The sequence below is a fragment of the Mytilus galloprovincialis genome, chromosome 3, assembly GCF_965363235.1.
Source record: "Mytilus galloprovincialis chromosome 3, xbMytGall1.hap1.1, whole genome shotgun sequence".
In the NCBI taxonomy this organism is placed as follows: domain Eukaryota; kingdom Metazoa; phylum Mollusca; class Bivalvia; order Mytilida; family Mytilidae; genus Mytilus; species Mytilus galloprovincialis.
This window is the reverse complement of record NC_134840.1, coordinates 2,864,223-2,891,339: the sequence shown is the minus strand read 5'-3', so window position 1 is coordinate 2,891,339 and position 27,117 is coordinate 2,864,223. Positions and strand designations below refer to the sequence as shown.

The following is a 27,117-nucleotide window of genomic DNA, read 5'->3' as shown; positions in this document are numbered from 1 at the left end:
CCTGGTTTGGTAGCAAGCCGACCCTACCACTGGTATGTGCAGGAGAATCAGCATGCTTGTCTATTGGGTAGGTATTATAAATAAAGTATTTACCTGGTTTGGTAGCAACCCGACCCTATCACTGGTATGTGCAGAAGAATCAACATGATTGTCTATTGGGTAGATATTATAAATAAAGTATTTACCTGGTTTGGTAGCAAGTCGACCCTACCACTGGTATGTGCAAGAGAATCAACATGCTTGTCTATTGGGTAGGTATTTCAAAGAAAGTATTTACCTGGTTTGGTAACAAGCCGACCCTACCCCTGTTATGTGCAGGATAATAAACATGTTTGTCTATTGGGTAGGTATAATAAATAAAGTATTTACTTGCTTTGGTAGCATGCCGAACCTATCACTGGTATGTGCTGGAGAATCAACATACTTGTCTATTGGGTAGGTATTATAAAAAAAAGTATTTACCTGGTTTAGAAGCAAGCCGACCCTTCCACTGGTATAAGCAGGAGAATCAACATGTTTGTCTATTGGGTAGGTATTATAAATAAAGTATTTACCTAGTGTTGTAGCCAGCCGAACCTACCACTGGTATGGAAGTTATTGATAATTAAGTTATATCGAAATAATTGGTGGAGTAATCAAAACAGTAAAAAAATAGTTTGATTTTTTCGTCTGGATGGCGATCATTTTGGGGAAACAGTTTAGTTTTCAGCTGACTGCTATGGTTTGTTCTTATGTTATGTTATCATTTGTTGTTTCTTAATTGATTTTTTATAATAAAACAAAGATAAACTATTGTCGCCTAAATTAATATTCCTTGAATACCTGATGTGTGATATAGTACACGTAAAAAATTGAAAACAACACGCAATAAATTTCATACGTCCCAGTCGCTTATCTCGATTTACCTTCGTCAGACACTCTCAACACCAAATATTTGACGCTACAAATGAGAAAAAATAATAAAGAACTATATGACCACAAATGTCTGAAAAAACGAAATCAATATAAGATCAACTTTGCCTGATGTAGTTGAGTAAAAGCAAGACAAACTGACAACACCATGCAAAAAAAAAAAATACTGAAAGACAAACAACAGTTCACATAACATAGAAAAAAAACTGAGGAAACACAAACCTCAATAAAAACAGAGGGTGATCACAAATATTCCCGGAGGTTGTAATCAGATCCTGTTTCACATGATAATATTTACTGTATTTATCATGTGGTGTGAGTGCCGACGAGGCTTCTCTCCATCAAAGTCACAATTTCTAAAAGTAAATAGGTCAAAGTACGGTCTTTAACTAACACAGAGCATTGTCTCACATTGAACAGCAATGCGATGTTTGTTTATATTTGTCCCTACTCCAGACAATATGACGAAGGCACTTATTATTAAAAATATACCCAAAGAAACAAGACCTTCAAAAGCAAGTGAAAAAGTGAGCTTAGGAAGGAAGACAATACTGAAGCTTAATCATATGTAACATGAATATATAAATCGATCCTTCACAATAATGTATATATCTGCTTGTAAATTATTTGTAGAGGTCTGTATTGCTAAGACTTTAGTTTTCTATGTTATGTCTTGTGTACTATTTTATGTCTTTGTGTCTTTTCACTTTTCAGTCATGGCGATGTCGGTTTATTTTCGATCTATAAGTTTGACTATACCTCTGCTATCTTTCTCCCTCTTTTGTTCTTATTTTGATAAATGAAATTTCTTACTAACTGAGTAACGTAAGCGCCATGGTAGAGGCATATAAATTGTTTGGTGATATAACAACCTTCACCTTATTTTGAAATAACAATAAGGGTTTATGAGTATATCATAGATGATTAAAAAAAATAGGGACAATAACAATCAATTACCAAATCTATCTGAGGTGAACTTTGCCCATGAAAGTAAAAGTCTTCATCATAAAAGCACAGGAGAAGTATGATATTGTTGATGGAGCCTAGTACATTAAACTTTGTCACTGTTGAGATTTTCCATACTGCAATAAAATTATTCAATTATTTATGTCTCCTTGCATGTTGTTGTAACGCATGTTATAGTGGATCAGTTATACGATCAATGTTGCGTAATCGTCCCTTGTTACGTGTGGTAAGTAATCCGCTGGAAATTTAATACAATGATGAGTCTAGAGTATGTATCATTGCAGTCGTATTGCTCGATCGTCAGTCCCTGAAAAATTTGTAAAAAGCGGCGCAGTGGACGAAACTTTCTAAATTTTTATGCCCCACCTACAATAGTAGAGGGGCATTATGTTTTCTGGTCTGTGGCTCCGTTCGTTCGTTTGTCCGTCCGTTCGTTCGTTCGTTCGTTCGTCCGCAGGTTAAAGTTTTTGGTCAAGGTAGTTTTTGATGAAGCTGAAGTCCAATCAACTAGAAACTTAGTACACTTGTTGCTTATGATATGATCTTTCTAATTTTAAAGCCAAATTAGACTTTTGACCCTAATTTCACGGTCAACTGAACATAGAAAATGAAAATGGGAGTTTCAGGTTAAAGTTTTTGGTCAAGGTATTTTTTGATGAGGCTGAAGTCCAATCAACTTGAAACTTAGTACACTTGCTGCTTATGATATGATCTTTCTAATTTTAAAGCCAAATTAGACTTTTAACCCAATGTCACAGTCCATGGAACATGGAAAATGATAGTGCCAGTGGGGCATCCGTGTACTTTGGACACATTCTTGTTTAGCTTATTATGATTTAGTAAACATTAAAAGAATAAACATACATCCCGGCTCCAAAGACTTTAACCCAAAATAGTTTTATACAAAAAAACACAGTTTTATTCCTAATTAAAGCTTCTGTTTGCACAATCTAAACTTATATCAAAATAGGAATATGTGGTATGATTGTCAATGAGACAACTATCTGCCAAATTTCAAATGATGGAGAAGTAAGAAATTATAGAATCAAGAAATTATAGAATCAAACTCCTAACCTTGAGATTGGTGATTGTACAAAATAAGAATCCATCATCACATCATGCAGGTTGAATTAACGTTAACTTATTGCAATGTATGTATAAATAACTCGAGTATGCAATACTTTTTTACCTTCAGATTTATCATTGGAATGTGTATTGCATCTTTAGTTTGTCTTGTGTTGATGTGCAGCTTCATAAAGTTCTGACTAAAACGTAAGATCCTTACAATATAAAATTTAGAATATGTGGTATGAATGTCAAAGAGCCAATTAACCTTAAGAGACTAAATGATAACAAAATAAACATCTATATGTCACCGTACGGACTTTAACAATGAGTAAAAGCTAAAATAGGCAACGAAATGACCAAATTGTAAACAATTCAAGCTAGAAAAATTAATAGCCGGATTTTTGTACTAAATAAAGAATGAAAACATTGATTTACCTTCATCAGGAATTCTATAACTGAATTTATCTTCAAGGGGAGCGTAATTATTTAAACCGTCACCAGAGATGCTGTTATTGATTTACTTTCACCAGGAACGCTATTGTTTATCTACCGTCGTTAGGGACCGCAAAATAGATTCAACTTCAGCAGGAACGAACCACAAGAAGGCAAAACGACATAATTAAGCAAGCCAAAAAATGAATTGCAGTCAATTTTTTGTAACCTTAATAAAACATATAGTTGGTAATTCAATTCAAGAATTAATATATAAATTACGTAAAATAATGAAAGAAATTTTCGAACTATTTCATCAAAACATGAAATGTGTTTGTACAATAACATTTGTTTGATAGTATAATGTCTTTGTTCGGAATGATTTAATATTATACCATCTGAAAGTTTCAATGCATATGTTTCATTCGTATTAAGGTTTTTGTGGAGAGGAAAGCAGAGTTGCAACATCAAATCCAAATGGTACAGCAACAGTAGTTAGTCAACAACAGTATGGTCAGACAGGTTTTAGCCAACAACCTGAATACGGTAACCCAATGTAGAGACATTTTCCGAGTAGGCCCTGATCCAGCATACACCTCACTTTATCAAGATCACGTGTGTAACAGCATCAAATTAGGCCCTGATCCAGCATACACCCCACCCTTTTTAGATCACGTGTGTAACATTGTCTATTTCAGAAACTTATTATTAACTTGTATCAACTTATACCTCATTGTGTTGAATAAATTCAGGTCTTTTGAAATGTTGTGACGATTTATTTTCAAATTGCGAAATTCCTTGCTTGTGGCTACTTTGTAATCATCACATAGAATAGAGAAACAAATACATCAGTAATGCAGAACGTTTTATAGGCAAAATACTTGTTGAGCTAAGTAAATTTATTTCAGCGTTTAGTTGGTATTCCAATGCTTACTTATTGAGGCCAGCTACTGTACTCATATGAAGCAGAATTAATGAAGATCGTTCTAATGACGAAAAGAAAATGTATCTGGCAACGTTTCCTTTCGTGTATGCGGACGATGTTCTGTTACCCACACGAACAAAATTCATTGGGCGTTTATATCTCATTTTCCAAATGAGCATGAAGTTAGAGATATTACCTTCAGAGCCAAGTTTACTCCAAATATTTTTGTTTCTCAAAATTGACACGAATGGACGGATTCAAATATGATTAAGTAACCAACCTCGTGATTGCATCTTTTTAATTGTTAATTTGTACCCTTTCTGTCCTAATCGCAATTGTAACAGTTTTACGGAGTGGGAATAACTTATAATGTATGCCTAACAGAAAATGATAACTTGTCACGCACGCATAGTGTTGCGTCTTTGTGATTTCATTGGGTTCCCGTAGTTTCATTTTGATACATTGATTTCTCTTTTTATTATTGATGTACGGGCCTTGAACATACGTTATCTTGGTTGTCTTATAATTTGTTTATAATTAAATCTTAACGCTTGGACCTATATAAACTATGTAAACGTTATTAACAGGCGCGTGTTCTCAACACAATAATGTTACAACAGAGTTTTAAAAAATGAAATCAACACTTCTTTTGAACCAAGGTTGCCATCAGGAATGGTTTGACCGATACAGTATGTCTAATGTCGAATATATGCAAATATAAATGAGCCCTTTATAGCTTGCTTTTCGGTGTGAAGACCGTACTTTGACCTATACTAGATTTTCTTTCACAAATTGTGACATGGATGGAGAGTACTCTCATTTGTACTCCTATATCGATATAATAAAGGCAACCGAAGTATACCGCTGGTCAAAATTGATAATTCGAACTATCTAATCAATTATAAGAGGAAAAGAACGAAACAACAGATATCAACTGCCATAATCCTGACTTAAGAAAGGACATTTTGAGAATAAAATGTTGGGTTGAGCCGAATAGATTCCTAATAATTCCTAAGACACCGTTTTACAGTCATAGATCTTAAAACACAATAATATTCATCCGATTTGTAAGTGTAACGAATGTGTCATTATCCCGATTGTGACGTTTTGAATGCATATGAACTATCGGCGTATCGAAATGTATTATCCTTTTGCAGGTTACTAAATTATAAAATATAAAACTTCGAAAATTTGCATTGGATTGTGCGATTCATGAAAAAAATAGCATTTAGTTTATTGCTACACATGAGTGATTTTTACATTTCATACGACCTTCATTCAAATGTATATAGACAATCTTTGATGTATTTGTTGTTTCTAATTATCTGTGTATCTGTCAATACATTTCAAATGGACACAATTATGGACCATGGTATTACTGGTTATCTTGATAAAACATGTAATGTTTATATTGTCTTCGGTATTTTTAGATTTATTGATGACACTCACAATGAAATGTTTTGCGTGATTTCGTCAGGTATATAAAACAAAATAATGAGCATACGTTTCCTGCCTAAAATATAAAACAAATTATTAACTTTTGTAATAAAATATCGGACACTAGAAAAACCATTATGTCTTGATTGAATCTCTGGAGGTTATAGATAAATTACGTGCTTTCCATGGTTTTATGCATTCGATTGTAAGGAAGGCTTTTTGACACTTTTCCCTAAGCGTTCAGATAATCTTATCAAACTCAAACAAAATGTTTTTTTATTCAATCAAAATTATTTCAAATTAAAACAATCTGCATTTTTTTTTTGCAATCATTTACAGCCTAATTCTGAATGAAAAACGGGAAATACGACCTGATGATGCTTCAATTACTCTCCTTGATAACATATACGCACGTTTCGTAAAGAAAGATTATCGACAAGCTGTGGGTATTCAAAAGAGCACCAATTACCCCGCTTTTAAAGCAGTTGAGGACCAACGTCAGTAAAGATACGTCTAAATTCCATTGAAGTGATAATTGTATTTACACCTACCGTAACCCATGCTAAATAGTTATCTTGCTTTGAATAAACACTCAAATGAAACAGCAGAAATTCGGCTAAAAATAACCTTGATCAAATTGCAAAATCAAATGTTCAAACACATCAAACAAATGGAAATAATTGTCGTATTCCTGACTTTGTATAAAATGGTGGATTCAACCTTTGTAGACAACGATGATCGAATAAAACAAAACAGACACTAATGCTAAAATGTCAATAGGGGTACAGCAGTCAACATTGTTTTATAATCTTTTTCCATTTAAAAATGGACTTTCCTTTTTGAATTTTCTTCGGAACTCAGTATCTTTATTAAAAAAATATATACTTAATCACTTTTAACAAAAAACAAATATATAACAAACAGGAACAAAAAAGGCATGTAAAACGTACTTTCTGTCAGTTATATATCGATACATCAAAATGTGAACCATGAATGAACACATGAAGATTGAAAATGAAAATAAAATATTGTTACAGCATTATTGCGGTCCTTAAAGAGCGAGTCAGCTTGGAAAATCGATCCATTTAACTATGAGTGTTTTGAGTAGCTCAACCAAGAATTATAAAACTTCGTGATTTAACAAAATACATTAAATTTTAAAACTGTGATGAAAATTTTATGTATATAAATAAACTCATCATAGATACCAGGATGACATTTTGTAATTACGCCAAAATCAAACATAACGCAAGTCAACACAGAAGTGCTGACTACTGGGCACGTAATACCCTCGGGGGATTGAAACTCCACCAGCGTTGGCATCAACCCAGTGGTTGTAAATAAAGTCATCATAGAAACCAGGATGAATCTTTCACTTACTCAAATTCCTAAAATTGCTTACGTGATAAAAAGTTAAATCACAAAAATACTGAACTCAGAGAAAATCTTATCGAAAAGTCCATAATCACATGGCAAAATCAAATGACAAAAAACATGAAAAAACATAAAAAACGAATGGCAAGAATGTCATATTCCTGACTTGGTACAGATAAGTATAAATCCTAACCCACATATATATTCAGAGAATTTACTTGAAAAAAATTGTCAGAATAAATGGCATCAATTTTAGATTTCAGGTGGACACCCTCAATATCTTCCCTTACCAAGTCATCCGGTTTTATAACTAATAACAGATTCATGGCATGTGATCAGAAATCGTATTTTAAAATTATAAATGAAACGATGTTGATCACTTTTCAATAACAAAAACATTCAGATACGCCAAATAAAAGTTTATTTTAATGCAAAGCTAAATCCGCGTGTGTATAAATATAATTGCATGAGTGAATATATAATCAAAAGTATAAACATCATTCAGAGCTAGACATTTTGGGGGATTTCCCTTTTTTTTTTGTTACTTCATTTTTTGTTGAGATTTATTATGTATTAAAATTTAATTGACAATCTTCTGATCAAATATATTATCATATGGCAATAAAATGAATATATTTTATATGTTGTTATATTTCAAGACGTCGATTTGAAATTGAAAAATAAAATAACATACTATAGGTACTATAATAAGGAAGTCTGTTGGTATTCATGTGGAACACATCGTTAAACTATACAACACGGGATTTGTATTTAAGAACCATTATCTATGAAATCAGTCAAACACAAATTTAGTAGTGATTTGCTACTTTGTGGATTTTGAAATGAAAACGCAAGAGACATATATACGCAGATAGATTACCTACATTAAGTTAGTGCGCAGTAAGGGATAAGATCGAAGAGTTACAAATGTACCACTGTCAAAGTATATTCTGAACAAATAATGTCCACATTTTATTAACGTATTAAATTCAACGTATTGGTATTTGAAAAGAAATTACTTTGACTTTTACTGTTTACTTTTGTTCGTCAGTTTTGACTATTGACCTTTTAAGTCTGTCTGCCTTTCTATCGTTGTAATTCTAACGCAACTGATAAGTATCATGCAGAAGAATCGCTCGTCTAATGAACAAGACTTAACGCATGGTATCCTTGGTGAGTTTTACAACAATAGGGTCAATTCCAAACTCCTGTTTGAAATGAAAAATTCTTGATATGGTTAATTTCTTCAGGTTTACTATTAATAGATTAATAAATGACCATTATTTTTTATTAAGCGCAACGTTTCCGATTTTTTATTTTTAAATGCTCTTCAAAATTTGTTTTAATGGTGACTTATAAGTGTTTCGATTCCGAATGCACCGATGACTTTAATGTATGAAAACTATGCGTTCAGTGTAGCAAATTGATACTTGTATATATACACATGGAAAAAAGTATTGCAACACCAAATTTAAATTAAAATTAAACAAACACTCTTTATTTTTTGGTGATATAATTTGTTGGAATAGAAGTAGTTTAACATTATTTCAATATCACCTGAGTTTAATCAATAAATATCGACTCGATAAGTTGTTATCTGCACATGCAGCTATTATGCTCGTAAACAATAAAACACATGTGTTTATCCTCATTGTTTTCAACACTTTAAATAACCAAGTTTATAAAGTTTTGTGATTGACACTTTTTAATTGGTCAGCTACAACTCATAACTGCAGCTAGATGGCAGATAATAAACAAAGGAAAAGTAGGTATGTCGTTCTGACAATTGCACGTATTGTTGGTCATCAGCATTCCACTGTAAGTCGTTTGAGAATTAAAATCAGGCAACAAACGATGTTAAAAACCTTCCAAGCTCAAGAAGACCCCCTATAACATCTCCAAGGGAAAATCAAGCATAATGAAGGTTGGTCAGAAGGAAACCCAATGCAAACAATACAATCTTAAAAAGAGAGTGATGGTCATCATAAATTAAATTAGCTTCGTGGAGGAAGATCCATTGTTCCGATGGAATTCGGGTTATCTTCCTTGGCCCTATCGTAGCCATATCAAGCATATATGGGACACTATTGCGCCTAAAGTGCACGAAAGGACATCACAGTTGAAATACGTCATGAAATAAACAATACCCTTCGTCAAAAACGGTTGCTGCTACCCTAGCAACAAATAAGCCGACTTATGGCAGGAATCAGAAGACTTTAATATGCGGTTAACTGTTTGAATCGAGGCTGTGCAAAAAGTACTAATTTTTATTTAAAGATTAATTTTTAAATGTCTGACATTGTAAAGTTCGACCACTGTAAAAGTTGTAAAATGCATTTTTTTTTGTACATTTTGTTACAATTTTTTTTGTTAGATAAAACATTTTTTTTTCATAAATCGTTTGTTCGTTTTAATGCCAATGTTATCATTAACTACTTTTCAATATTATATTACAAATATTTCATCATATTCCGTCCAAAACAAGATGCTGATTTTTGAAGTTTTAAAAAATCAAGGTGTTGCAATACTTTTTTCCATGTGTATATATTGAGGTTTTATAATTGATGGGTCACTGCAACTGCTGATGAACTTTACGTTCCTAAACACAAGTCAAGTAATCTGCTCTCCTGTGATGACACAAGTATCATTGATAAGATTATTTCCCTTCAATTATTTTTTTTAAAATGTGGCTTTGCAAACCATTAGGGCATTTTACACCCAGGTATAGGATAACTCTAAGGAAAATTTGGTTATACTTAATGTACATCATGCATCCATTCTGAAACAAAACAAAAAATCATTGCTTACAGATGGACCTTATCGTTGTTTATCTTTAAATTATGGATCATTATTTCAATCATATGTATATAATTGATTCCATTTACTCTGCAAAAAGCTTTTATTTCAGAGTTCTTGTTTGTTAAACGTGGATTCATTTAAATTCAACTATTTGAAATCAGTGGTCTATAAAATTTACAAATTGAAAAGAGACTTATATGAGTCATTTGTAGCAATTTTAAACAGACCATAGACCTCGAAAATTTTGAATTTTTACTATTCACCATTTCTGTTTCCGAGTTGATAAATATTGTTAAAGGTAGGTAAAATGCAGATAAAAAATATAAAAATAAATCTGAAAATGCGAGATTTTTCTATATTGCATCTTTCAATCTTTTTAATCTCAATTAAAGTGCATTGAATTGACCAATTCATGAATAGATATTTTAAAATGCTAAGATATCAAAACTTCAGTCATATATAAAATGAATTCGAGTTGTCTGTGTAATTCAATGGTATCATACCAAATAAAACATTAGGTGTTTCATATACATTGAAAGTATTCTAATTTGATGTAAAAACAACTACATACGTACATGCCTTCCAATCTCATTTCAAGGACATTAAAGTTCAATAGCAATCTTAGATTTTGTCTCACATTCATATAGGCATTAATTTTAGCATACAACTTTATTGGCTTTACGTAAAAAGTTATCATAAATACCAGGATTATAATTTATACGCCAGATGCGCGTTTCGTCTCCATAAGACTCATCAGTGACGCTCATATTAAAATAGTTATAAAGCAAAACAAGAACAAAATTGAAGAGCATTGAGGACCCAATTTTTCAAGTTGTGCCAAAAACGGCTAAGGTAATCTATGTCTGGGATAAGAAAATCCTTAGTTTTCGAAAAAAGGAAATTTATAAGAATGACCATATAATTGATGTTCATGTCAAGACCGAATTGCCGACTACTGGTGATTCCCTCGGGGATGAAACATCCACCAGCAGTGGCATCCAAACAGTGGGGTGAATAGTTATCAAAGATACCATGATTACAATTTAATACGCAAGACGCGCGTTTCGTCTTCATTAGACTCATCGGTAACACTCAAATCGAAATAGTTATAAAACCAAACAAGAACAAACTTGAAGAGCATTTAGGACCCAAAATTCCAAACATTTGTGTCAAATACGGCTAAGGTAATCTATGTCTGGGACAAGTAAAAGGTTGAAGAGTATTTCGAACCCAGAATTCCAAAAAATGTGTGCTACATAAGGCTAAGGTAATCTATGTCGGTGGTAAGGAATTTTGAAAAAGATATTCGAGAATCCGACAAGACAAACATAAAGCAATTCAAAAGAGAAAACCCACGGTGTGGTTTATGTACAAAAGAAAAATAGAGCAAAAAACGACCACTAAATAACAGTGGCTATCAAGAGGCACTCGTCGATAAACACATAGCAAATACAAGTCCGATAAAAAAAAAACTTCCTGGTCAGTTCTTTGTTGTGTTGTTGTGCAGATCTGTATAATTCGAATGCATATCTTTCATACTTTTTTTTCGGTAATATCAATAAATAATATACAATCATTTTTCAGTTTGGGTATGTAACTGTAGAAAAAAATAAGCCAACGTATGTTGAATCTCACTTTACTTTTCAAATTTCATTTCAATAGAATTTGAAGATTAGAATACATGTATACATGTTATGTGTTTTATCCCCTTAACCGCACCTTGAGGGGCACAATGAATCAAGGCAGATTAAATTCATTAACCAATGCAGATAATATATGCTTTGAAAAAACATTTTCCTAATCATTTCAGAAAATATACCTTGTTTTGCCAAGCAATTATATTCTTGATATTGTTAAAAATTCACCAAGAGATTGATCCAGCGTGTGCTGCAAAAAAAAAATGAAAATCACTTAATAATCAAAATGTTAATTATGTGCAAAGTATATACGCTTTTCTGTTGACAGCATGCCTGTGAACTATACAATTAGTTTTGGCATTTGCCAATTTTGAAATTATCATTATTCATTTGACATACACGGAAATATGGTCTCCATATCTGACTTTAAATCATCGACTTTAATACACCGACCGTGCATCATCTGTCCCTTGAAAGCTTATTTTCTTTACGTTGTCTGTTTGACTGTTTGACAATAATGCACACGGTGAATTAATTCTCAAATAAATTATACCTTGTTGATTGGATTTCTTATGATAAAGAAATACTAGGCGATATAATATGTATAAAGTGCATAGAAAATCAACCTTACGATGTTATAATGACTGATTTGAATAATGAACTTTACAGGTCGCTATAAATCCTGTCCTAGTAACTACGTGTCTTCAGGAGAGTCAACATGTCTGTCCATTGGGTATGTTTTATAACGTTAATGTATTAAAAGTCTGATAAAGTCCTTGGTAGATATCAAACAAAGGGTCACTTGGAAAACAATTGTTATATACAAGAGTTTATGCAGGCATTTCCCAAGAAAATGATATTGAATTCAACTTGATATTAAGGCTAGCTTCACTACTACTTATATCTTTTAAAGTTCAATCATATTGTAAATTGGTTCAGCAACCCAAGCCTACTCAATTGGTTAAGCTTGGGATCAAAGATCCATATTCTATAAAAAAAAACACAGAACAATAATGACCAATGAACACAAACCTTAACAATCTCTGATGGTGAGTACATGTATTCCTGAAAGCTTAGTAGATCCGTCTCCATATGTGACACCCTTCAAATTATATTTCATAATGCATCAATTAGAAGCTCGTTTACAGTAAGAAATACAAAATATATGGGGTATCCATCACTGACGCAATTTGTTCGAAGTGTCTTTTTTATTGTAAAAAGGATGGATAAAAGACCTGCCTAACCCAGTCTATGTTTTTGATTGATGTTTTGCTGCTTTGTATCGACCTAATGAGTTAATGAGTAAACCCTTTTAAACTGACTAGTTAATGAGTAAACCCTTTTAAACTGATTTTGACAGTTAGTTCTTATGTTGTGCTGCCACACATATGCCTCAGTTAAGGGGAATTAAGTTTTCAATGCACTTGTCAAGAGCCAGTAGTTCAGTGGTTTCCGTTGGTTCATGGCTATCATATTGATTTTCGTATTTTTTTTTATATAAATCAGGCCTTTAGTTTTCTTATTTAAAATGTTTCATTTTTATCATGTCGCGTGTTTTTATCGTTGTTGAGGGCCGTAAGGTTGCCTATAAAAAAATCAAAAGCTCAGGCCATGTACATAGAGATTAAATATGTTTGAAGTCGCCAACAGCTCCCTTACCTGGGACAGTGGTGTAACAGTACAAAATAAGAACAGGCCTTAAAAATCCGATGAAAAGGACTAAACTGATCAGATCCATACAAAACAAGAACAAGATTTAACAAAAACATGGACTGGACGTGCCATTTCTTGATTTTTTTAACTAATATCCAATTCAGCAACATGACTTTATACTATAATTGTTGTTATTATTCGCCGTCGATTATGAATGAGTGCCAATCAAACTTCTTGCTTATGTATTTGAAAAAATAACTCGAGTACGCATTGAATTATATTTTCAGATTCATTATCGGAATCTGTATTGCATCTATTTTTGGTCTTGTATGTTTATGCGCCATCATAAATGGCTGTTGCAAATGTAAGTTTCTTACAAGCATACACAAGCTCAAGTAAACGGTTCTAAAATAGACGTGATTAAATGTGAATAAATTCGAATTCTATTTCAGTGACATTAACAGACTATATTGCTAGTTTCATCTTTCAGCAGTTTGAAATGTAGCTTCTCCTATGAATTTATAAACGCTCGTATTTTATTTTGGTGTTTCATATAATTAATCAGGATGAGAATAATGAAAATGTTTCAAGGCATTTTAATTTAAATCAAGTTTAAACAGGAATAACGAAAAAATGTGCTAAAATATTTTATAATGACTAATAAATATTTATGTTTTCAATAGTAAAGATACTGATGGTTTCAATATAGTTTGTAATATGTATTTCAGATTTCTGTAAGGAGGATGGCAGAGTTGGAACTCTTGGATCAAATCCAGTTGTTGGTCAACACCAGTATGGTCAACCAACTTTTGGACAACAACCAGCATACAGTCATCCGATGTAGGAACATTGTCCAATTAGTGATTGATCTGACATACACACTTTGCCTCATATTCTTATTAAGAAAAAATTCACATCCCTAATTAACTGGGCATTTAAAAAGTCGGAATGCGAGTACATATGTTCAAACTCTTTTAGATCATTTTTTAGTAGCAATAAACAAAAGAACTATGTCAATTGGACATGCTTTGATACTATTTATGCACTTGAATTTTTACTTGATAACATTTTTGTTCGCTTTGGAGATTCCGTATATCGTCAAGTTATTGGAATTCCAATGGGGACTAACTGTGCACCACTTATTGCGGACCTGTTTTTGTATTGTTATGAGTTACAATTTATGACTAAAATTAGCAAAGACCCATCAAAACAACATTTGATACAAAAATTTAACAATACTTTTAGATATTTGGATGATATATTGGCTCTAAATAATGACGACTTCAGTATGTATACTAAAGAAATTTATCCTGTAGAACTTACTTTAAATAAAGCTAATGATAACAATGACCACTGCCCTTTCCTCGATCTTGATATCTATATCATAAACGGGAAGCTTAATACAAAAATTTATGATAAAAGAGATGATTTTTCATTTCCTATTGTTAATTATCCATTTTTAGATGGTGACGTTCCCTTGTCACCATCTTATGGTGTTTATATATCTCAACTTGTACGATTCGCTCGTGTATGTAACAATGTATTAGATTTTAGCGAGAGAAATTTATGTATTACTGAAAAATTATTACACCAGGGTTTTCGATATCACAAACTGGTCAAAACATTTACTAAATTTTATCACCGGTATAAGGAAATAATTCGTAAATATAACTCAACATGCAGACATCTTATACGTTCAGGTATTTCACATCCAAAATTTTATGGAAATATTCTTTATAAAGCACAAAAATGTCAGTATTCTCCTCAGAAACTAACAAAACCTTTAAATAGACTTATTAAAAGGGGATATAGTTACGATACTGTTGTCAGGTCATTAAAGATTGCATATTTTGGCTTTAACATTGATTCACTGATAGGGTCTTTGCATCGGAACTAAACACATTTATTTCTAAAAAAACAGTTGTTGGCATGACACGGGTTATGTTCTTCTCATATATTTTATGATAGTATGATACTAAACCCCTAACGGGAGGGATTGTACCTGATATTCATATGATGAAGACATAATCTTTCAATCAGTTTAATTGAGGTCTGGAGCTGGCATGTCAGTTAACTGCTAGTAGTCTGTTGTTATTTATGTATTATTGTCATTTTATTTATTTTCTTTTGTTACATCTTTTGACATCAGACTCGGACTTCTCTTGAACTGAATTTTAATGTGCGTATTGTTATTCTTTTACTTTTCTACATTGGCTAGAGGTATAGGGGGAGGGTTGAGATCTCATAAACATGTTTAACCCCGCCGCAATTTTGCGCCTGTCCCAAGTCAGGAGCCTCTGGCCTTTGTTAGTCTTGTATGATTTTAATTTTTAGTTTCTTGTGTATAATTCGGAGTTTAGTATGACGTCCATTATCACTGTACTATTATGCATATTTTAGGGGCCAGCTGAAGGACACCTACGGGTGCGGGAATTCTCGCTACATTGAAGACCCATTGGTTGCCTTCGGCTGTTGTTTGCTCTATGGTCGGGTGGTTGTCGCTTTGACATATTCACCATTTCCTTTCTCAATTTTATACAACCTTTCAATATCACTTGTGTTACACCGTCTATTTCAGAAACTAGACATGTATTTGTGTTAACATATAGTTCATTTTGTTGATTAAATTTCTGTTTTTTCTGTTTTTTTTCCATTTTAAACGGCCTTTAGAAATAATATGATGAAATAATTTCAATCAGCAGAGTTAATCAGACAGACTTTTTAAGAAACTTAAAAGTTGGAGTAATATTAAACTTTTTGAATGTTCTCCGCCATTATAGCATTAAATAGTGCTGTTATAACAAAAAATAAGGAAACCTAACTTCAAGTTTCTTTTCATAAGTCATAAAAAATCTTACCTTGTAAAAAACACACTGATTTCTAAAAAAAAACATGCGTGTATTTTTAACACAAAAAATGTCCAGACAGAGTAAAGAAGAACAACTGAAATCGAGGTAAATATTATTCAAGGTCGCCACCAGAGAATTTGTTGACCGATACGGTCTGTGAAGTAACTCACTAGATATTTTTTTATCAGTTATAGATTTTAAGATACAAGAATATTCATCTGATTTGTGATTTTAAGGATTTTATTACATTCTTGGTTATGACGTTTTGTCTGCATGTGGATTTTCAGAGTATCTGGATAAATTATCCTTTTGCAAGTCTTGAAATTATGACACATAAAATTGAAAAGCTGAAAAACTGAAATCTGTTACGCACTTTTAAAATTCAGAGTACTGAAATTGATGTCAAAATGAAAATGAAACAGTACTTAATTTCAAGTGGACCCTCCATAACTTCCTTTTCCCAGCAATTGGGATTAATTACAATGTTTTTACATTCAGGTAAAGAGATCAACAATTATAACTACAAATTATAGTAGAAATATGCTGATTATTAAAAAATAATAAATATATTTCAGATATGTCAAAAAAAGGTTCCCCTTCATGCGAAGACGAATCCGGTTGTGTATAAAATAAGATAGCTTGAATAAATAGTCAAACATGGTGACAACCATTTAGAACTAAACATTTTTATGAAGTTCCACTTTCGGAATATTTATCTTCGGTATTTTTTTTTATCTGACTGTTTGTTTTCGATTACTTATAATATAAAACCCAAATATCAATTCTGCCAAATAAATATATCATCATATGACATTAAAATAGTGAAATATATCTTATATGAGTTTATATATCTAGTCTGTACGAAATTGGAAAATAGCATGTAATAGTTAATATAATGAGGAAGTTGGTTGGTATTCATGTGGAACATATCGTTAAATTATGTTTCACAAGATTTGTATTAAAGAAATATTGTTAATGAAATCTGTCAAACGAAAGCTTAGTAAAGATTTTTCACCTTTTGAAGTTTGAAATAAAATATACAAAATACATATATTTGCACATAAACTACCTACTTTAGGATAGCGCACAGTGAGGTAAAACATGGAAGAATTACAAAGTATATTTCTATACAATTGATGCATACTTTAATTGGCAGCCGTGGTTTTTTTTAATGATAACTATAAAAAAAACAAGAATGTGTTCATAGTACCAGGATACCCCACTTGCACTATCATTTTCTATTTTCAGTGGAATATAAAATTAGAGTCAAAACTGGGCATTACAATTAGAAAACGCATATCATAAGGAACATGTGCACTAAGTTTCAAGTTGATCTGACTTCAACTTCATCGAAAACTACCTTGACCAAACACCTTAACCTTAAGCGGGAAAAGATGACGATCGGACGAAATGACGGACGAACGAATGCACAGCCAAACGAACAGATCCACAAACAGAAAAAAACATAATGCCCATAGATGGGGCATGAAATATGCCTCCCGTGAATCAAATTAATACTTGTATACATGCTGATATTTTACATCAACCAAGTCTTTGATACGACTATTTTCATTTTGCGTAGTTTCTTTTGTTTACTATTCTGTCATCGGAGTCGGATTTCTGTTAAACTGAGTTTTCCGGTGCATATTGTTGTGTGTTTGTTCATTCTATATTACCTAGATGTAGTTTTATAGCGGGAGGGTTGAGATCTCACAAAGCATCTTTAGCCCCGCCGCATCTTTGCGCCTGTCCCAAGTCCGCAGACTCTGGTCTTTGTCAGTTTTTTTTATGTTTTTCAAGTTAGGTGTGATGTTCAATTTCATATAACTAGTACTATATATTTTTTATTTAGAAACCAGCTGAAGCCCGCCTCTGGTTGCAGGATTTTCTCGTTGTGTTGAAGACTCATTGGTGGCCTTCGGATGTGCTCTCTGGTTAGGTTGTTGTCTCTTTGACACATTTGTTATTTCCATTCTCAACTTTATTGATTGATCAATTGATTGATTGATTGATTGATTGATTGATTGATTGATTGATCATTTTACTACAAGTAAAAGTCATCATCATTTGAGAATCCTTTATTTGTATTGTAGTGTTAATTTCACCAATGCAACTCTACATTAATTTTTGTCTTAATATTATTTTTTTTATAAATTACAATTACCGTCTGATTATAATAAGACACGCAAGAATAAAATTAGTTGGCCTTCAATGTCTAAACCTTTTTTAATGTGTGTAACTTCGTTGTTCATTTAGATTAAGATTTCTATATTGGTTTTTTTTTCTAGTTTCCATAATAGATTTCCGGTAATTGTTCTGCATAAAACCCTATGGGAAAGCACATTGACTTAATTTTCCAAACATTTATTCAATATTGGAACCCAATGATTTGGCAAGGTGTTGCAACCTGTAATATAATGAAATTACAGCCGATTGCATTGAGTGTGTAGGCAAAGGTAACATATCCTTGGTTAGCTTGCTTGTATTATTAGGTTAGGTAAACTACCCTCCTTTAAGGGTAGAATAGTTCGACAGATAACCATTCAATCTGTCTGTAGGACTAGGCTCCTTCTACAGGAGGTAAGTATACCTTAACTTAAAATGACTACATAGTTCAGCTAACAAGCAAGTTAACCAAAGATATTACCTTTGTCTACACACTCAATGTAATCCGCCGAAATGAAAATGCGGAGTTTGTGAGACCAGGCTCAAGCAGCCAGTCGGTAGCAGAAAGTTTTCAAATATATATAAACACAAACGTTGCATAAGACTCAAAACTACTTCAAATGTTTTTATAAATATATAACCACTATATCATCAGTGTTTTATATATAATTAAGCAGTCGAAGACACTATTCAATGAATTTTAAAATTTCATTTCTGGTTCATTTGAGAATTGATTGCTTCTTTTTGTTACTTCATTGAAGTGTAAAGCGTTGACCGAAGTACGTTTTGTATGAAGCGCTTCGGCGCTTCATTCTAAAAATGTGCGCACGGTCAACGCTTTTACAAGCCTATGAAGTTACAAAAAGAAGCATTCAATATTTATAATTACTTTTTCTAGCTAGGATCATTAAAACACGATTTTCATCAAGTTTTTTATTAAATTCACCTGTGCACTTTATTGTTGGACCTTGTGTCATCATGAATGATGAATCTTTAAAAAAAATAGGCCAAACAGCAACCTTGACTTTTTTCTCCAGCAGACACCAGCTACCCAGCTCCCCTTTGTGCGGACAGAAGTATTTCCGTAGACATTTGTTTATTAACTTTTATGTAATGATGGGATAGGGTGGGTAACTGAGGTCCACTTGAAAAAAAAATTACAGGGACTCCGATGTGGTGTGGTTTTATGCAGAACAATTACCGGAAATCTATGGTAATTTGCCAAATAATAGTTTTCTTTTTATAATGTGATATGTCATATGTTGGCAAATAATGAAAGCAAGCTTCTTAATCAATAGACATAGAAATAAAGAGAAACCGTATGATACCCAATAACAATCTCCTAGAGACTAACTAACGTTCATTAAGGCAACTAGTATGATTGTCTGGATTCGGGGTTCTTAATTTCTGTATTCTTTGATATTTGAGGCCATTTTTCTCTATTCTTCATACTTTTTGACAATAATTCTCTTCTCATTACATTTTAACACCATTATTCTAGCTATTTAATTTATTTATTGGTCCATTGTCTCTATTATTTATATTTTTTGTCCACTATTCTCAATTCCATAATCCCCCATCAACGGCCTCTAGTTGATTTCACCTTATAGTCTTCGCAAATAAGCAAAATTAATACCGTATAGGCTCTTAATGGCAAACTAATTGAATGATTTAATAAATTTGATCAAGCAAAATACATTATCGTCCTAGTTGTTCGTAAACTACTGCCGGATGGACCTTGGTCGTCAATAGGCCAGGTCCGGGATACGGTTTTCAGACGAATCTGTCATGTGACTTCCATTACCACGTGACAAAAATGTATGCATAGAAATTTCCAACACATGTTGAGCAAAGGGGTGAACAAATTTTGTTTCATACTGCACAAAATATTCGGGAAATTAAAATCTAAAAGGATGGTCACCTTCCCTTAGTCATACGGGAATCACGATTATTTACTTACGAAACATTAATTATTTCTATATTACCCTATAGAATGACAATTATGAAAGTGCTGGAAACTTTAAATAGAGCAGGGATACAGGTGCACCTGCTATCTAGTACATGACGTTATAAAGGCGTGCTAAATTGGCGATTTTTTCCGGTGAAAGACATGATTCCAGAAATGACCTAATAATCTTGGATCGACCTTTCTAAACTTAAAAGTAAAGTTCACGCACCCATTTGTTCAGATTTTTAAAGACTTTTGCATCCGTCGACATTATCTTCGATTAAAGTAGTATTGATCTGACAACCGCTGTGAATGTATACTTTAACGACCTTTAAATGAATGACAAATGACAACATTGTATGAAAGATAAGTTGAATACACTTTCGTTTTTCGTTTTTTTGTTTTTGTGAAATCAAAAATGAAAAATGAATACACTTTCATTTTTCGATTTTAGTTTGTGAGAAATGAAAAATTAAAATACTTTTGTTTTTCGTATTTTGTTTTGTGAAATCAAAAACGAAAAACGAAAACACTTTTGTTTTTCATTTTGGTTTTTAAGAAATCAAAAATGAAAAATGAAAACACTTTCGTTTTTTGTTTTTTTTGTTTTAGATATTTCAAAACGAAAAATGAACGGACGTAGATACACACGGACCGATTTGATATCCTTTTTATAATACTTTTTTTCTATTTTCATACTTCCACCTGTGGAAATTACTACGCATTACAGTACTCGTTATGCCTTGTAACGATAAGATTTTGTTTGCTTTTTCAACCCGGATTTTTTGAAAAATTAAAATATTAGAAATATAGAGTAAACATTTCGCAATACTTGTGTTATTTGGGCTATTTTCCTGGTCTTTAAAATTTGCATATAATAAAACAAAACATTGAAAAAGAAAATTGTATTCGTCATTTGTAGTGCTTCTAGGCCGATCATAGACTTCAACTAGTTTTTAACGCAAAAAGACTGAAATGGATTTCGCTTTATTCATACTAACTATTTCTGCATTAATAAATATTATTAAAGGTAGGTTAAAGGCACACAAAAATATTTTATAAATTATTTATGTGATATTTCCTTTTTTTTTATCTCATTTCCAGGGCTTTGAATTGAACGATCCATCAATGAATAATAAACATTTTAAAAATGATAGGATATCAACACTTCAGTCATATAGAACATTAATTCGAGTAGTCTTTGTTTTACATTACTAGTATAATAAACAAATGAATAATTGTTATAGTAAAGGTTTCGTATACAAAGAAATTATGAAACTTGAAACAACTTTATATGCCTTCTCATTTAATTTCTAGGACATAAGGGTCCCATATCAATCTTAATATTCGATTTTGTAATCACAGGACATCATATAGGCATTTATTTTATCATACAACTTTATAGGCTTTACATGATGAGTGCAATTTCGCATTACTAAAAGACGTGTCAGGGTACTTGTTATTCAATATGAATGTATTTAGTAATGATGTTGTATTTGTAATTCTGATCGGATATTATCAAATGTCTTATCGTTTGTAGAGTTGTACGTCTTATTTTTCAATTTTCTATTCGTATGTTAAATTAAAGATAAATAATCACCCAGTTCATCTATACTATTTTAGTTTGGTGCAACTATGCGTACACGATTATATGTTTTACAGTTTGGTTTAGAAGAAATACCGACATGGCTAGATAAAACAATTCATTATCTAAGGATTTTCTAAGCCCAGACAGAGATTACCTTTAACGTATTTGGCATAATTTTTGGGAATTGTGGGTCCTCAATGCTCTTCAACTTTTTACTTGTTTGACTTTCTTCACTATTTTGATCTGAGCGTCACTGGTGAATCTTATGTAGACGAAACGCAGGTATGATGTATTAAATTATAAGCCTGGTACCTTTGATAACTATTAGCTCGCCACAGTCCTATTTTAGTGTTTATTTGTGTTTAACTCTGTCATGAATGGTCTTACCTTAATTGTACTGTAGTCCTGTCATGTAAGGTTGTCATTTTAGTGTTAAAAGGGCGAGGTTTGGCTAGCCACAAAACCAGGTTTAACCCACCATTTTTTCTGAAAATGTCATGTACCACGTCAGGAAAAAGGCAGTTGATCATATCGTATCAAAATTTTAACTTTTTGATTATACCTATTTTACATTTCAACAAAGTCTGACGAATACCTTAAAATTATATTCGATACAAAGATATTCATTGATAACGCCGTTCTGTTTTTTTTGTATATTTTATTTTTTTAAACGTGTTCTTAATTGATAGAAAACGGCAATTGTGATTTTCAATTTATTAAATGGTGTTTTACTATTCTATCATACTCCGTAATCCGTTGTTCACTATAGAAACACTTCATATGAGTAACAATCGTATACGAACGACGTTTTATATTTACACTTTGAGACGACCCACTATTTATTTTCTTCCTGTAAGTGTAAATTGTAATCGTAGGTGTATTACAGTTTCCGCAAATGTCTACAACATTATATTAATAATTTACATTGCTTTATTTCTTCATTGATGACACGTGTTCAGGAATAGGGTGTCAATATCGTTACTACCATTGTACTGGATATAACTGGTGTTGTCCCAATGGATATTATTGTACAGGAACATCTACATGTAATGTGAATCCTTATTCATCATCTTATTCTTCTTCCATCAGTTACTCGCGAATCGGGTGAGTAGATTACTTTTAAACTCAGGTAGTTTTCAACCAAAATGTAACGACGGTTGATTCATACATTGAATGATATACATGATAATACCAATACAATAACATGCAGTTGTCGCAATATTATATCGTTGGGAAAAAGTCCTTGATTCTCAGTCTGTGTTGTGGATGACCCTGTTAGATCATAATTGTCAGTTCTTGTTTATAATACACAGCAATTTGAACAAAGCAACTTTAAAGATGTGTATTAAGCCTATTTGGGAAAGAAAGATTAACTCTTTTTTTTACTTTTGTTAAAAAATAGTTTATCAATAAGATTATCAAAATGATAAGTTAAAAATGCCCGATCATACAAATATTAACTAATTCTCGTTGATATAGTTATCAAATCTTCACCGTTAAATAAACACACAAAGGGTAAACATTATTATGTTGAAGTACATCTTTGTCAGTAGGAAATGAAAATACCTTTTTATTAACTTTGAATGTTTAAAGTAATCGATTTGAAACTCTGTTATGTATAAATCAATTCATGTTATTTTGTTTAGGTATATTGTTGGCGGCTGCATAGCAGGCCTTGTTATACTAATTTGTATAATAGTTGCCGTGTGTAAATCCAGTTGTAAGTTTATATTTTTCCAAACAAAGTGTGTCAACTTTGTTTAATGTGTATATATTTCCAAACGAAAGGCGTTTTATATCTTTTATTGTAACATCTAAAAAGCACAACGGCACAAATTTTGAAATAAATGTGTTTGCAAATTAATGCATAACAATGTATTTTAACGTTCGACATGTTAAATCAGATGAAAATAAAAATTGTTGTCGATAGACAATATTGCCGACACTAAATAGATGTGATCAAGGAGAAAGTTTACAGCTTTTATCGTCATATCATATTACAGTTTTGTTTCTAATCATTTGAAGTATAAATCAATAAAATACAAACATGATAACAGAACTCGCTTTTTATTTCATTTCGAGTAAAAACGTAAGCAACTCAATTCATAGACCAACATTTATATCAATTAAGGTATGACTTGGTAAAATACAACACAATCCTATTTTGTACATTTCATTCTTTTACTTCATATTTTGCTTTTTAAATTTTAACAGCTAAATCTGGAAGAGTGATTGCACCTCCAGCTGTTCGAAGAACAATTGTAGTGGCAGCGAACACTGCACAGCCAACAAATATTGCCAGCCAGCCTCCTTCTTATAACCATATGTAGACAATACACATTTGATTGATAAGCTTGTATGACATTGAACAATTGAAATTTTGTATTATTATATATATATGTAATACTCTTAAGTGCGATTGGGACGCTAAAGTACAATGGTCACGCTAAAGTGCGATGGTCTACGCTAAAGTCAGTTGGCTCGAGAAAGTATAGACTATAAAAACGCAGTTGGATTATGACGTTAACAGTCGTTTATACAAACAAAAAGTGTACATGCCGTAAGATAAACTAAGACTACTACTTGATCAACATCTTTTTTCAACCAAATGTCTTTGACATTATTTCAAACTTAACTGTGCAATGTCGACTGAAGCAAATGTGGTTTTTAGTACTAAAAGAAGGACATGTGTCCTGCAGCCGATCTGGCATTTTACTATATAGATACAAAATAGTATGCACATAGGTTTCCTGTGTCCTGTTCCTTTGGAAGCGAAACAGATCAAATTATATCATTATTTACGTTGCAGTTTATTTTGCGGTCCCCGTTTAAATATTGTCGATTTTATTGAAAAGTGATATCAGTAAAATAAAAGTTCCGTTTTTTAAGCATAAATACTAAATTGTCGGCTACAACGGCATAGTTTGTATATTGTAGGAAAGTATAACATGTATTGGTACTCGTTACAAAGAGGAAGAAAGCTTTGCGAATATTGCATTTTTCTCGCATTTAGATTTAAGCTTATATAAATGAATATTTCGTATTTAAACATTTTGTATTTGTAAATTACAATGACGAATGTAAATAAAAGGGGGAGGCGTTTAGAATATTGACAAACTGTGTGAACGACAAGCCGCGCCAATCATCCCAATATTTAAAAAAAAGAAGAAGACTGAATTGTTAAAAAAATGATTAAACAGGAAATACAGTATTTTGTCACACCTAAATTATTTTTTTAGCAATTATAACGTTGTTGGTCTTCTACATACAACCACTTAATCCTACAGTCCAGTATATTATAAAGCCTACATGTATCACATATGTTGTACCTCAGCATACTAACTTTTGCAAAAAGACTATTTTTCAAAATGCATGTAATTTACCGTTTAAATCCCTCAAACCTTACCCTATTGGTGCATTACCTATTGGTGCATTGCACTTTAGTGTTATATACCATCGTACTTAAGAAAACAAAAAACCATCACACTGTAGCGTGAGACATCATCGTACTTTAGCGTAGACCATCGCACTTTAAAGTACTATCGCACTTTAGAGTCTGTCATATATATGATTTCAGCTTTTTCAAATTTCAACTTTCCATTCATGAGGAACCACATTGTCTTGTTATGCTGTGGTCATTTTTTGTATTTTTGTCTTTTAAATTTGTTGGTTTTTGTATTGATTAATATTTTAACACAATGTTGAATGCTGTACTTCTATTTTTGTGATTTTTATTTTGTTTACTGTCAATATAATTTAATTTTATCAGTGTTGGCAACGATTAACCTTTTAACGATTAACCGTCGAAAGGACCGAATAGTGAATACCGAAACGAAACGCTCACCGGTTAACCGTTTGTTTTCAATTTGTTTAGATCTGATATTGATATAATCGACTACCTACCGAATTAGACTATTTACCGTATTTGTAATAACATTTGGAACACAACGGTGCCACATGCGGAGCAGGATCTGATTACTTTCAGCAGCTCCTGAAATCACCTACAGTTTTTGGTGGTGTTCGTGTTGATCATAATTTATTTTTCTATGTTGTTTCGTAAATACTATTTTTTTTCTGTTTGTCGTTTTATTTTTAGTCATTGCGTTGACAGTTTATTTTCGATTTATGAGTTTATTATTTATGACTGTTCCTCTGATATCTTTCGCCCCTCTTTTGAAATCAATAATATATTTTGTTAACTTTCACGTGCTAATTTAAAAGAACAATTGTCCAGTTAATTGATTACCAATTTAACTTAAAAATCATTCAAGTTTTAAAAAAATTATTAACACTTATACGACTTATTTCTTAGCTTGGGGCAGCCTCTTAAGTAAACATAATTAGCATATATGTAAGACTCAGATCGACGTCCGGTCTCTAATCGACGTCCGTTCCTCAAATCGACGTCCAAATCTGACGTCACAATGAAATAACATTCCAAATCGACGGCCAATTTCATGTCTATCTAATCGACGTCCTTTTTTTGGCATTCTCTAATCGACGTCCGATCTTGAGCTTCTCTAATCAACGTCCGTTTTGGACACAAACTTAAAAACAGAAGTGAACCGATGGCAGCTGAAACATTTAAACTTTTAAACATATTAATTATGTGAGACAAATAAAATCTATTTAAAAAGAAATGTGTGTTGTTTTTTTTCTTCTTCCAAATTAATACATACTAGACTAAGGATGTAAAAAGGTTGTGATTTTTTATATAAATTTTAGAGATTGGTATGATTTGCAGAGAGAATTTCGAAACTGTAGACAAGATTTCAAATAAAATGAAAGTGAGCAATTATTAACCATAGGCTTTCAACAATGATAAAAACCCATACAACAAAGGCTATTAAAGGCCACGACATAAATAATGTAAACAATTCAAAATAGAAAATTAACGGTCTTCTATATATAAAAAAAAAACAAATATGACAGACATAAACCATCGACAAACCAATGCACTCCAGGCCCATACAGAATATGTCGGGGTTAAACATGTGACTGAGTACCGCATTTAATCTAACATAGTGGTGTAACAGCAAAACATAATGCCAGTTTCTTGCGTTCCCCGTGTAAATTTCAAGAAATCTGTTTGAAAAAAACACCTTACAGAGTCCGAATTATAATATTCTCAAAACAATTGGCTGTGCATCTTAACAATTTCTAGTCTATTGTTGAAGACTGAATAAAGATTCTAGATTTCGTTTGGTTATCTTTGTTGTTGGGTTGCTTACTAAATGCCATACATTCACATGCATGTAATTTATTATTATGAATAGGAATCACACACTATAATGTGGATCAATTGTATTAACTTTTTATCAAGATAAACATTAATGTAGATATAGGAAGATGAGGTATCAGTG

General features: G+C 32.1%; 1 protein-coding gene and 1 long non-coding RNA gene across 3 annotated transcripts in view; both read left to right on the top strand.

The window, feature by feature from the left end:
* LOC143066949 (uncharacterized) overlaps positions 1 to 27,117 on the top strand; it is a 135,626-nt gene that overhangs the window by 85,632 nt on the left and 22,877 nt on the right. The window lies entirely within an intron of this gene.
* On the top strand, positions 21,122 to 25,520 carry LOC143066947 (uncharacterized). 2 transcript variants are annotated; one of them, XR_012975805.1, is made up of 4 exons: positions 21,122 to 21,196; positions 22,714 to 22,858; positions 23,401 to 23,474; positions 23,969 to 25,520. It is a non-coding gene; the product is annotated as an uncharacterized LOC143066947 (long non-coding RNA). The 2 variants fall into 2 exon arrangements; XR_012975804.1 differs by lacking the exon at positions 21,122 to 21,196 and having other exon boundaries at positions 22,604 to 22,858.